The following is a 12,826-nucleotide window of genomic DNA, read 5'->3' as shown; positions in this document are numbered from 1 at the left end:
AAAAATAAATGATTTAAAAACAAAAAAATCTGAATCAACTTGATTCAGATTTCACCAGTTTTTCCATTCACATCCTTTTTCCGTTCCAAGATCTTATCCAGGATACTACATTGGATTGAGGTGTCATGTCTCCTTTATGTACTCTGGTCTATGACACTTTCTGAGTTGTTCCTTGTTTTCCACGACCTTGACAATCTTGAGGAATATTGGGGAAAGGGGGGATTTTATGATAAAGATCTAGAAATTGTGCAAAGCACTTAACAGCAAAATTAAGCTTTTAAGGCACGTCCTAAAAGTATGAGAGCGAAATGGCTTTACAGGTGAATTCTAATAAAACATTTTAAAAAAAATCAACATCATCCTCAAACTCTTCCACAAAAGAGGAAAGACACTTCCTAATCTATTCCATGAAGCCAGTATTACCCTCATGCTGAAGCCAAATAAAGCCATCACAAGAAAACTACAAATACCTTTTATCAATAGAAACGCAAAAATCTTCAACAAAATACTAGCGAGATGAATACAGCAGCACATTAATAGAAACATATATCATGACCAAGTGGGATTTATCCTAGAAATGCAAAGGTGGGTGTGACACACAGAAATCAATTAATGTAATATATTAATAGGATGAAGAAAAAAAAAACACATGCTCATCTGATTGATATAGAAAAAGCATCTGAAGGACGCCTGGGTGGCTCAGATGGCTGAGTGTCTGCTATCAGCTCAGGGTATGATCTTGGTGTCCCAGGATCAAGTCCTGCATCGGGCTCCCTGTGGGGAGCCTGCTTCCCCCTCTGCCTATCTCTGCCTCTCTCTCTCCTCTCTAAGTCTCTCATGAATAAATAAATAAAATCTTTTAAAAAAGAAAAAGCATCTGATAAAATCCATTACCCTTTTGCGAAAGAAAAAAAAAAACCTCAAACTGGGAACAGAAGAGAACTTCCTCAATATGGTAAAGGGTATTTTAAAAAACCCACAGCTACCATTATACTCAATGATGAGACTGAAAGCTTTCTCCCTAAAATTACAAAAAAAGACAAGGATGCCTGCTTTCACACTTATATTAAATATTGTACTGGAGTTCTAGCCAGAGTAAGCTAGAAAAAGTAAAGGTATCCAAGTTGGAAAGGAAGAACTAAATAAATCTTTAAAACAAGAAAACAAACAAGGGACGCCTGGGTGGCTCAGCAGTTGAGCGTCTGCCTTCAGCCCAGGGCGTGATCCTTAAGTCCCGGGACTGAACCCCACATTGGGCTCCCTGCATGGAGCCTACTTCTCTCTCTCTGCCTATGTCTCTGCCTCACTCTCTCTGGGTCTCTCATGAATAAATAAATAAATCTTAAAAAAAAAAAAAAGAAAAGAAAAAAAACAATTTCATTGGAGCCCCTGGCTGGCTGGCTCAATCAGAAGAGCATGCAACTCTTGATCTCAGGCCTGTGAGTTCAAGCCCCACATTGAATGTAGAGATCACGGGGGGGGGGGGGGGGGGGGAGTTAAGCTTATAAAAAAGAAGACAATATCATTTAAAATAGCATCAAAAATAATAAAATATTAAGAATAAGTTTACCCCAAAAAGCACAAGATTTATACATTGAAAATTACAAGACACTGCTGGAATAAATTAGAGAAAAACTAAATAAATAAATGGAAAGACATCCTATGTTCATGGATAAGAAGACTTAATATTGTTAAGATGACAATACTCTCTAAAGTGGTCAACAGTCAATGCAATCCCTATCAAAATTTTACTGACCTTTTTTTGCAAAAATGGAAATACTGAAAACCAAAACTATCTTAAAAAGAACAAAGTTGGAGAATTCATACCTCTGATTTCAAAGCTTAGATACTGCTATAGTGATCGAAACAGTATGGTAATGGCATTAGGATAGACACAAACACCAATGCAATAGAACTGAGAGCCCAGCAATACAATCTCACATTTATGGCTAACTATTTTTCAACAAGTGTGCCAGACCATTCAACAGGGAAAAGAATTTATTGAAAGACCAGTAGACCATTAGTAGAAAGTCAAATGGTATTTCAACAAACTGTGCTGTGAAGGGACGCCTGGGCAGCTCAGTGGTTGAGCATCTGCCTTCGGCTCAGAGCCTGATCCCAGGGTCCTGAGATCAAATCCCACATCAGGCTCCCCACAGGGAGCCTCCTTCTCTTACTGCCTAGGCCTCTGCCTCTCTGTGTCTCTCATAAATAAATTAGAATCTTAAAGAAAAAAAAAAAACACACACAAATTGTGCTGTGAAAACTGGATATCCACATGCAAAAGAATAAAGTTGAATCCCTGACTCATATCATATAAAACAAAGACCTAAATGTAGAAGCTTGAACTATACTAGTCTGAAAGGTAAACATAGGGATAAATCTTCATGACCTTGAAATTAGCAAGGGATTTTTACTTGTGACACCAAAAGCATAAGCAACAAAAGAGCAAACAGAAAAATTGGTTCCAACCTTTAAAACTTTTGTGCATCAAATGATATAATCAAGAAAATGAGAAGACAAACCATGAAATAGAAAATATTTATAGGGATCCCTGGGTGGCGCAGCGGTTTAGCGCCTGCCTTTGGCCCAGGGTGTGATCCTGGAGACCCAGGATCGAATCCCACGTCAGGCTCCCGGTGCACGGAGCCTGCTTCTTCCTCTGCCTGTGTCTCTGCCTGTCTCTCTCACTGTGTGCCTATCATAAATAAATAAAAAAATAAAAATAAAAATAAAAAATTAAAAAAAAAAAAAAGAAAGAAAATATTTACAAATCATGTATCTGATAAGGATCTAGTATCCAGGATATATAAACAACTCCTATGGATGGTTAACGATCAATTTATGGTATGTGAATTTTACCACAATTTCTTTTAAAAGCGGAAAAAACGGGGTGCCTGGGTAGCTCAGTCAGCTAAGGGTCCAACTCTTGATCTCAGCTCAGGCCTTGATCTCAGGGTTGTATGAGTTCAAGCCCCATGGAGCCCACTTTAAAAAACTAAAAATAACTAAAAAATAAAGTGGAAAAAAAAAAAAAAAGTGGAAAAAAAAAAGATCAGGAGGGAATGTCTCTTTGATAAGTGATCAACACAGTAGAGCATATAAAGCCAAAGTTTAAGGAAAATATTACATTTAATAAAGGTCAACTCAAGGGCATTAAAATACTAAAATTTTTTCAAAGATATTATTTATTTATTCATGAGACACACAGAGACAGGCAGAGACACAGGCAGAGGGAGAAGCAGGCTCCCCCCTGGGAAGCTTGATCCAGGACTTGATCCCAGGACCCCAGGATCATGACCTGAGCCAAAGGCAGACACTCAACCACTGAGCCTACCCAGGTGCCCCAAAATACTAAAATTTTAGAGTTTAATTTAGAAACATCTTCTCTTTTTTTTTTAAGATTTATTTATTTACTTACGATAGACATAGAGAGAGAGAGAGGCAGAGAGACACAGGAGGGAAAAGCAGGCTCCACGCAGGGAGCCCGACACGGGACTCGATCCCGGGATTCCAGGATTGCGCCCTGGGCCAAAGGCAGGCGCTAAATCGCTGAGCCACCAGGGATCCCCAGAAACATCTTCTTTTGGCATCATTTTCAAAACTTGCAATTAATTATGATGAAGAATAATTATAACTTTGGGAATGATCACTTGCCCAAGAAAAATATAAACTCAGACTAAAATAATAACAATGATAACTCATTTAGTTATCAATGAAAGACAATTAATATAAAACGTTAAAGGTGCAGTCATCCTGTTATGCATCCAACAGTGATGGTGTGTTACTCAATTCACCATGTTTTAAAGTGAGCTAAGTGGTATACAGAATTTATGGCCTATCCGTAATAACACAATAGTTACCAATTATTGAATTTTTTTAAGATTTTATTTATTTATTCATGAGAGACACAGAGAAAAAGAGAGAGAGGCAGAAGCACAGGCAGAGGGAGAAGCAGGCTCCATGCAGGGAGCCCGATGTAGGACTCGATCCCGGGACTCCGGGATCTGGCCCTGGGCCGAAGGCAGGTGCTAAACAGCTGAGCCACCCTGAGATTCCCCCAATTACTAAATATTAATATTGGACAGACATTTGGGTGATTTCTTATGTTATTGTGAATTTTCACAGCCACCGTCCCTATTTTTTTTTTTTTTTTTTACATATGATAAAACGGGCTCAGAGAAGTCCCAAAGACCAATCAACTGGTAACTTCGTAGAAAAGGGTTTCAAGCATTCACATGCCAACTCTGCAGATAAACCTGTGAGATCTTGGTCAAGTTATTTAACTTCTCCAATCTCAATTTCCTTATCTGTAAAATGGAAATGGTTTTTGTGAGGATTAAATGGTAATACTGTCCATGTAATGAAATAATATAAAGCCCTACAAAAAATATGCGGAACATCCTTATCCTAAATGTTGCCTGCCAATATTTAGGGGTGATGTATCTGCAACTAACTTCCAAATGATTCCACAAAATAAGAAAAATACACATCTATAGAGAAAATATAACAAAATATTAATAATTATTGAATCTGAATGGATAAACAAGTGTTCATTTCACTATTCGTTCAACTATTTGAAAATTTCCATAATTAAGAAGTTGAAAAAATTAAAAAGCATATCCTTTCCTAATGTGAACCAAATCTCAAATACACATCAAATGAGGGGATCCCTGGGTGGCTCAGCCATTTAGCACCGCCTTCAGCCCAGGGCCTGATCCTGGAGTCCCAGGATTGAGTCCCATGTTGAGCTCCCTGCATGGAGCCTGCTTCTCCCTCTGCCTGTGTCTCTGTCTGTCTCTGTGTCTCTCATGAATAAACAAATCTTTAAAATATATATATATATATGCCAAATGAAAAAAGCAAAATGTGGGCAGCCTGGGTGGCTCAACGGTTTAGCACTGCCTTCAACCCAGGGCGTGATCCTGGAGACCCGGGATCTAGTCCCACGTCAGGCTCCCTGCATGGAGCCTGCTTCTCCCTCTGCCTGTGTCTCTGCCTCTGTGTGTGTGTGTGTGTGTGTGTGTGTGTCATGAATAAATAAAATATTAAAAAAAAAAGAAAGTTGTTAAGAAAACAGATCTTAAGAGTTCTCATCACAAGAAAAAAAATTATAAAAAAAAAAGAAAAAAGCAAAATGTGTGTGTGCGTGTGTATGCACCTGCTCCTTGAATATCTCTGGAAGAACACACAAGAAACAGATAATACCTATTACTTTTGTGCAAGTAACAGACTTTCTGAGGGATAATGGTAGGATAAGGATTTTTCAGAGTATGCTAGTTCTATCATTTTTCTGCTACTTTGTAAACTTTTAGAATTTTTTAAATCATAAAATCTGTCCTCCCCAAATACATGATTCATAATGGCCTATTCAGTAGAAACTATACGAAAGACTAAAATCAAGTACATGTAAAGGACAGATCTCACAAGGTTAAAATCATGAAACAAATCTAAAAGCATTCTTCTTTATTAAAAAAAAAAAAAAAAGGAGGAGAGAGGTGAGAAATCCAAGTTTAGAGCTTCAAGTAAAATTTACCCAATAATTGGTATGACAGATAAGATCACATATAACAATATTCTACTAGCCTCCATGTCAACTACAAAAATTATAATAAGGAAACTGATATAGACCCAACTTCATTAACTTCAAACTATGTTTGTGGTTCATTCTCAGATTCCTCCCCTATCAAAAAACTTTACAAGAACAGTAAAACACTGTGCTCAATCAGAGATTTTGTTCATAAAATGACTTCCTTTATATTATCCACTTTCTGTATCCATTACCTCCTTGCCATCCAAAATATCACAACTCAAAAATAATACTGCTTTATACAAAAATCTCGCCAGCATCAAGCAAAAAAATACCAAATCAATTCCTAAAGAGTCTACAATATACAAGCTTATGTAAACTTTAAACTCCAATACACTGGAAAAAGAAAATTACAGGACGACATTGCCAATGAACCTCTCACTCTGTACATTAACAAAGCATATAGAACAGGAATATGATGCTAATTAAACGTGTACACTAATTAAAAGGCTTCCCTGAAAAAGCAGAGTTAAAAAAAAAAAACAGGACAATGGGATGGTATGGAAAGACATTTCCATACGTTTGGGGTTTAAAAAGAACCATTACACACTCCAAAATTATTCAACAGATGCGAAACCCAAGCGCTAACCCTACAGTAAGAGGAAGTGAGAAACCGTCTAGGAAGAGAAGAGTTAAGGAAATGCCTATCACCCCAGCTGAAAACGACCATAACCCCCGGAAATAGGCTCCCGGGAAGCTAGGCAGGCACTCCGAGGTTTGTTTCCACGCGGCAAGACCCACACACCTCTCTCTCCACCCCTCCCCTCCACCATGGGGGTGGGAGGAGTGCCCGGAAAGCTCCGCCCTCCTCGCCCGGTCAGAAAGCCGGACGGGTGCAAAGGGAGGTGGCACGAGGCCGAGGGAGGGGAGAGCCCGCCCAGGTGACTGGAGCTGGAGGCGGAGACACAGCTTGGGAAGGGGGCCGCCGTACGGCAGGGAAGATGGAGCCCCCCAGCCCGTACGGAACGGAAAATGGGAAGACTTGGAAGGAAAAAGGTTGACGAGGGGAACGAGAGGCACCCTTCCTCCAGGCAGGGGCAAGCGCACCCCCACCCCCCAATCCGGGCGGAAGAGTTACTCTCGGGAAGCTTCTTTTGCGGACTGGGAGAAAAACGTGGAGGCCCCGCCCCCGAGCCAAGAATCTGGAGGAGGCAAAGTCCTGTCAGGCCCCGGACCCAGCCTCCCTGGCGGCCCGGCCCGCCCCCTCCCCGCCGGCGGCCCAGGCAGGTGCCGCCCCTCCCCCAGTCCGGCGCCCACTCTCCCTCCTGCCCGGCCACGCGCCCTGTCTTCTCTCCGCCTTCCCAGAGAGCCGTCTCCCTCCTTTCCCCACTCACCTTCCCGGGCGGCTCCGCCGCTCCCCCCTGACCCCGCCAGCGGCCACAGTTCACACACACCGCCTCAGGTCCCGCACTCACTCTCCCTCACTCACACACAGCGCGACCACAGATCCAGAGCGGCCCACATATTATGCGTCACTCGCGTGCTACGTGCCCCGCGCGCGGTAGCGCGCGCGCGCCCCGACTTGGCGCGAGGCTCGCTGGCAGGGGGCGGGAGGAGAAATCGAAGAGCCCCGGGGTCGTCTGGGAAATGAAGTTCCGCTTATAGGAACGGGGCCCGCTAGTTTTGATTGGTGCTTGAGTACTTACTCCCCGCGCAGTGACTTCTGGACTTTGTAGTTTTTCCGCATAGACCCGAACTGCTGTGTACTCATTGGCGGCTTCGGAAGGCGGAAGCGAATAGAGAGGGGACCCGATCCACCCAAGCCAGGGCTACAACCACTTGACACATTCTCAGTACCTTATTCTCCCCTTTGTGGCAGGGGTGAACCTCTGTTCTATTCTCTCATTGGCCCCATTATACCTAGAGTATACCAGCATCTAGGAAAATATTACACACAGGAGGATCAGAAATCATAGCACTCATTAAACAGAAGACACTGGTTTTTCTTTGTCTTTCTGTTCAAGACCTAACCTGTAGGATCAATAAATACTTATCCTAAGTCTCACGGGAGGAAGAGAAAAGGAAAAAATTAAAAGACCATAGAGTAAGGCAGGGCTGACCTCAGAGGTTATCTAATTTGATTCCTTTATTTTGCGTCTGAGAAAAGGCCCAGAGAGTGAATGAGTTGCCCAACACGTTCCACAACCAATTAGCAGTGGAACCAGAACAACTCTGACTCTAACTCAGGTATCCCTTTTTAGGGACATGAAAAATAAATGTGATGCCACAGCTGAGCAGAATCTCTCCCTGACAAGATCCTACCCAGTCTTTCTTTCTCTAGAAGTACTGAACAAGTTTCTATGCATTTCTATGGAGTCCTCACAGACACCACTTTCAAAGGGGTGGGAACACAGGATGCAGCAATCCTGCTGCTATGCTTAGGTTCCACACTTTTAAGAAGCTAGCCAGAGCCTGGATGTGGTTCTCTTGATTCCATTCCTCTCTTTCCAGAAAAGAGACTTCCCTTCTCATTTTAAGTGTGTAACTTGGAGCAACTGCTCAGGCACGAAATTCTAGAGTGTGGGGCAGCAGTGCCACAAACCTGTCACCTCTCTGCAAACCTTTCACCTGCCATGACACACAGCTCTCTCCTATGTGTTTCTGGAACTTTACCTGTATTAATAATGGCCACTACCATTTCCTTTGACTTCACCTCAGGCTCAGCTCTGAGCCAAGTGTTTAAGCCAAACGTTTTCATATAACCTTCACTACCATCCCGCAGGGTAGATACAGTTAGCCACCTACACACATGAGAAATCTGAACCTAGAGAGGTGGCTCAAGAAATGGGGCCCAGGTTTGTGGGTCCAGAGGCTGCACTCACAACTTTCCTACACCTATCCTCCAGCACTCCTTTGGCTGACTTTCCTGCCATGCCTCCCTGAGCCACATACCCAAAATGCACGAGGTTGAAACATGTAAGCTTTAGATACCCTCCCTCTCTGTCCATGGTCTAGCTAACTTCATGGTGACTTCCATTTGGCTGGGATTCTCAAAGAGCCCTTACAGGAACCCACAGTCCAAGCTCACCTGCTCCTGGTGCAACCTTAGTCTACCACCAGATGGCACTGCTCTCCTTCAGAAACCCAGACTGGACCCCACCCCCCCCCTCACCCCACCCCCCCCTCCCCCTGGTCAATGATGGGATTGAAGAGCATCACAGATGGCTTTGGAGAAGCCAGGACCCAAGAGACTGGGGAAGCAGAGCAGGAGCTTTACAGGGCCTGTAGAGCTGTTCCCTCCAGAATCTTTGCTCCATAATGCCTGCAGCTTCCCTACCCCTACCAACACACATACACACAGCCACACAACTGATGGCACATCCAGATTCCCATTCTGAGAAGCAGAAGGGACAACACCCTGGTTTTCCAGGCTACATACACTTCCCAGGCATACTGACATATTTCACAGGACAGGAACATGTACCTGATACAGAAGAATGCACACCTATGCATTGGCACACATATGCAAAGACATCACTTTCACATCTAAGAACATGCAAGCACAAACCCACACACCTGGCTTGGTCTGGCACATTACTCCTGAATCACTGGAAAGAGATTCTTGGGCCTCTTTGAAAGAACATCTCTGGACTGTCTCCCCCTGCTCTGCCTGTGCCCAAACCCTCCCTGTGGTGTGCCTCAGAAAGCAGCAGCCATCATCCAAAAGGGCAATAAGTCATGCTAATAGGGCTGCATGGTGGCAGAGAAAGAGCAAGAGCAGCCCATCCCTGGCCCCAACACCAAGGGCTACAGACTCAGATATGCTTTACCTGCCCTCACCCTTACTAAGTATGCCCGTGCACTGGAGTAGGAAAATCAATAGCACCAAGTCTTCTTGGCCTCAGGATGCTCCACCCCTCTCTATCACTCCTTCTCTCCAGTCACCTACTTCCAGGCTCACAGGGTCCAGGTATTTTCACCCGCCCATCCCCACCCTGGTGCCACACAGTTCCCGTGCCACCTTCTTCAACTCCTTGGGGCCAGAAAACAAAGCCAGCTATCTCACATCCACCCTTGCTCCACTGTTGGCTGAACAAGACTGCTGCAGCAAGTGTCCAAGGGTCACAGGAGCCACCATAGAGAAGCTTAGGGCTGCCAGGCTCTGGGGACCCCAGTCTGGACAAAGAGGGAATTCCAGTCATTCACTTGGTGGGTGCCCTCTCCCTGCCTGAGAACCATGGCAGCCCTCTAGAGAAATGTAACACTATCCCTACTGCCCATGCAGTGTGCAAAACAACCACTCCTGTATAATAGCATTCGTACCCACCACTCTTATTCTGCAGAGGAAGAAATTGAAGCTCCACAAAGACAAGTTTAAGCCCACCTTGTCCAGTGGCCACTGCACCTGCATCTCCAGAACCCAGTCCTGCCTCCTATTCCCCTCCTCTATAGAGAGGCCTGAGGCTCAAGTGAAAAATGAACCAATGACCTTCCCCCCAACCCCCAGACCCACCCCAGCTCCCACCTACTAGGGGCCCAGCAAGACTGAGGAACCCCCAGAATGCAATCTTTAGGACACATTTATATTTTTAAAAATATGGTTTATCTGACATTAAAAGTGAACTGGTCATCTTATATTTTATCTGGCAACCCCAGAACCACTGCTCAGCCACAGACCCCAAGGACTCCCCACCAGTGGCCCCCAGAGCCCCTCTTAAATCATCTGCAAAATATTTAGAAGTGAATCAGAACAGCTGGCTCCCAATGGGTCTCATTAAAGATTAGACAGGCCAAGCAGGCAAGCTGACAATGTGGGTGATGGAAGGCTCAAGGTCTTCCCTTTCACCTTTCTCTCTTTAACTCTATCACTTATGGTCAAGAATGAGAAAATAGCTTTTCCTCTTTCCTGGGAAGAGTTTGCAGAAAATGTGTCAGCAGTTGAGTCCAGCTTTGGAAGAAAACAGACCTCCATCCTAATACTGGTGCTCCCATTTACCAGCTGTGGGACCCTGCCCTAATCACTTCACCTCTTGAGTGTCAGTTTCCTTGGCTGGAAAGTGGGAATAAGATCTCCTTTCTAGCATTGAGAATTAAATGTGATAATGCATGTAAAATGCTTAGTTTGAGGCCTGGCACACAGCAACTGCCAGGGAAGTGATGACTATTCCTACTCTGATTATTTTGATTATTCTTGATCTAATGCTGCCATCACTGTTGCAATTCTTCCGCTGGTTTCTCTTTGCCCCCCACTCCTCAGGACTGCCTGCTGGAAGAACTCAGACTTTCCTCATTTAAATGAGAAATGAGCACCTCACCAGAAAAATCATCAGGCATATTTTAAGAAGTGCTAGGAAGTAGTGAAGTAACCACCCCCAGGGATCACTATCCACTCTCTGTCCCAGCCCAGAACTGAAAACATCATAGGTCAGAGGGTGGTTTAAGAAGATCTACTCCTAGCCAGCCATCCTCATGTCTTCAAGGGCTACCACTGATCAAGGGTGAAGGCAGTCAGGATCCCTGGATTGCTCAGCGGTTGACCGTCTGCCTTCAGCTCGGGTCCTGATCCCGGGGTCTGGGATTGACTCCCACATCGGGCTCCTTGCTGGGAACCTTTTTCTCCCTCTGCCTATCTCTCTCTCTCTCTCTCTCTCTCTCTCTTGCTATGTCTCTCATGAATAAATAAATGAAATCTTAAAAAAAAAAAAAAAAAGGTGAAGGCAGTCAAGGCCAAGGAGCCCCTTGGATGTAAAAGCCAGACATGTCATTCTCCCCAAACCAGCCTATCCACCCTGGCTCCCTGCCAGGATGAAACCTGCATCTGGAACCCTTTCCCAGAGCACGCTCGCTTCTTTCTCTAGGTCCTCTGACAGGACAGTGATGTCACAATCAAAGTAGAGGGTGGAGGGGTTAGCCAGAAATATACCCTGGGCTCCCCTCTCAATGAACCCACGCAGCACAAACAAGCGCTAGTGCATGAAGAGGGCCAACCTTTGCCTTCCAGGTACCCCCCCACCCCCGCCAGGACCTTCAGATGCCCCTACCTGGCTGCCAGTTGATTCCTGGGGCCTGCCCTGGGGCTATGCTCCAGAGGTGGGGGAACAGGTGCAAGGAAGGTAAAGAGAAAGTACCCCCAACCTCTTTTGCCTCAGGTTCCTGGAATCATAAATTCTTTCAGGAGAAACAACAGTGGAGTCAGCCCTGGAGAGAAAAGACCTTCAATTTTTGACAATACCTGTTTGTGGTCATGAGACCTTTCTATGGAATTCAGGGATCTCAGTCCTGAGCCATTTGGATGCATACTGGAGACTGCTAGGGCCAACCCTGATGAAGACTTGAGCCACATAAAGCTTCTATCAGTCCTTTCACTTTGGAAAGCCTGGAGAAGAATGGCTTTGTCTAATGAGAGGAAGCTGGTCTGACTTCAGATTCAAAAACCAGAGAGAGGCTCACCACTATCACTTGAAGTAAGCATCACCTCCTGCTCCTGCCTAAACCTGGTTGCAATGGGCCTGGACCTCTGAAAAATATTGCCAGTGTAGCCAGGAATATCCAGTCAGGACTGGAACCCAAAGTCATCAAGGAAAGGTGTCTCTACGTGTAGATGTCCTGGGCTCTTACCATGAGGCAGTTCCTCTTCATTCCCTCAGAGGTGGGGATGTCTCTCCACGAAAAGTCACATGATGTTTCTGGGGGGAGCCCCTCTGCCCAGCTTCTGCTTCATCCGGTCCAAACTTGTCACAAGATAGCCATTTGTGAAGTCACAAAGCTGGCTGCCTCCCCACAGGACCAGGGACTAGGACCAGGGACTAGGACAAGCAGGCATGACTTGTGGTACGGAGGGTTTCAGAAGCGGCATTTGAACTCTGGAGAGATGTGTACGGTCTGGAGAGGCTCAGATTGTAAAGCATGAGGGGGTCAGTCACAGACCTGGGGATGAGGACAATTTCTCAGATCTTAGTCATGGTCAGCAGGTGAGAACAGCAGGAGCCTGGATCTGTGGAGTTTGGCCATCATTCTGTCCCTTGAAACCAGGGAAGAGGGGGACTAGAGGGCCCCACACAAACTGAGAACATAGGAAATTTCTAATCTGATGTTCTGGATATTCTGTGGCAAAGAGAGGTTAAGACCTTTGAGCCGGGGACCCAATCTTCTCCTCAGTGCAATACATCAATGATTCACTTGTAGCTGAATATTCCACCTGTTTCCTGGGCAAGCACATGATCTCAAATTCTCCTGCATTGATAAATAGCCCTGATACCCATCGGACTGCTCAGAGGAAGAAAGTTGGGATAAGAA

At 44.8% G+C, this 12,826-nt stretch overlaps 1 protein-coding gene across 3 annotated transcripts in view; it reads right to left on the bottom strand.

Moving 5' to 3' along the window:
• DCAF1 (DDB1 and CUL4 associated factor 1) overlaps positions 1 to 12,272 on the bottom strand; it is an 80,088-nt gene extending 67,816 nt beyond the window's left edge. For 2 of the 3 annotated variants that reach the window (XM_077858751.1, XM_077858754.1), the window contains exon 1: positions 6,925 to 7,083. The gene's annotated coding sequence lies outside the window, so the exon portion shown is untranslated. Of the gene's footprint in view, positions 1 to 6,924; positions 7,084 to 12,148 lie in introns of those variants that run through there. The other variant, XM_077858752.1, reaches the window with a different exon arrangement.
• Between the last annotated feature and the right edge of the window lie 554 nt (positions 12,273 to 12,826).

The sequence above is a fragment of the Canis aureus genome, chromosome 19 (genome assembly GCF_053574225.1).
Source record: "Canis aureus isolate CA01 chromosome 19, VMU_Caureus_v.1.0, whole genome shotgun sequence".
NCBI lineage: Eukaryota > Metazoa > Chordata > Mammalia > Carnivora > Canidae > Canis > Canis aureus.
Note: the sequence above shows the minus strand (reverse complement) of the source record. Positions and strands in the feature narration are given on the sequence as shown.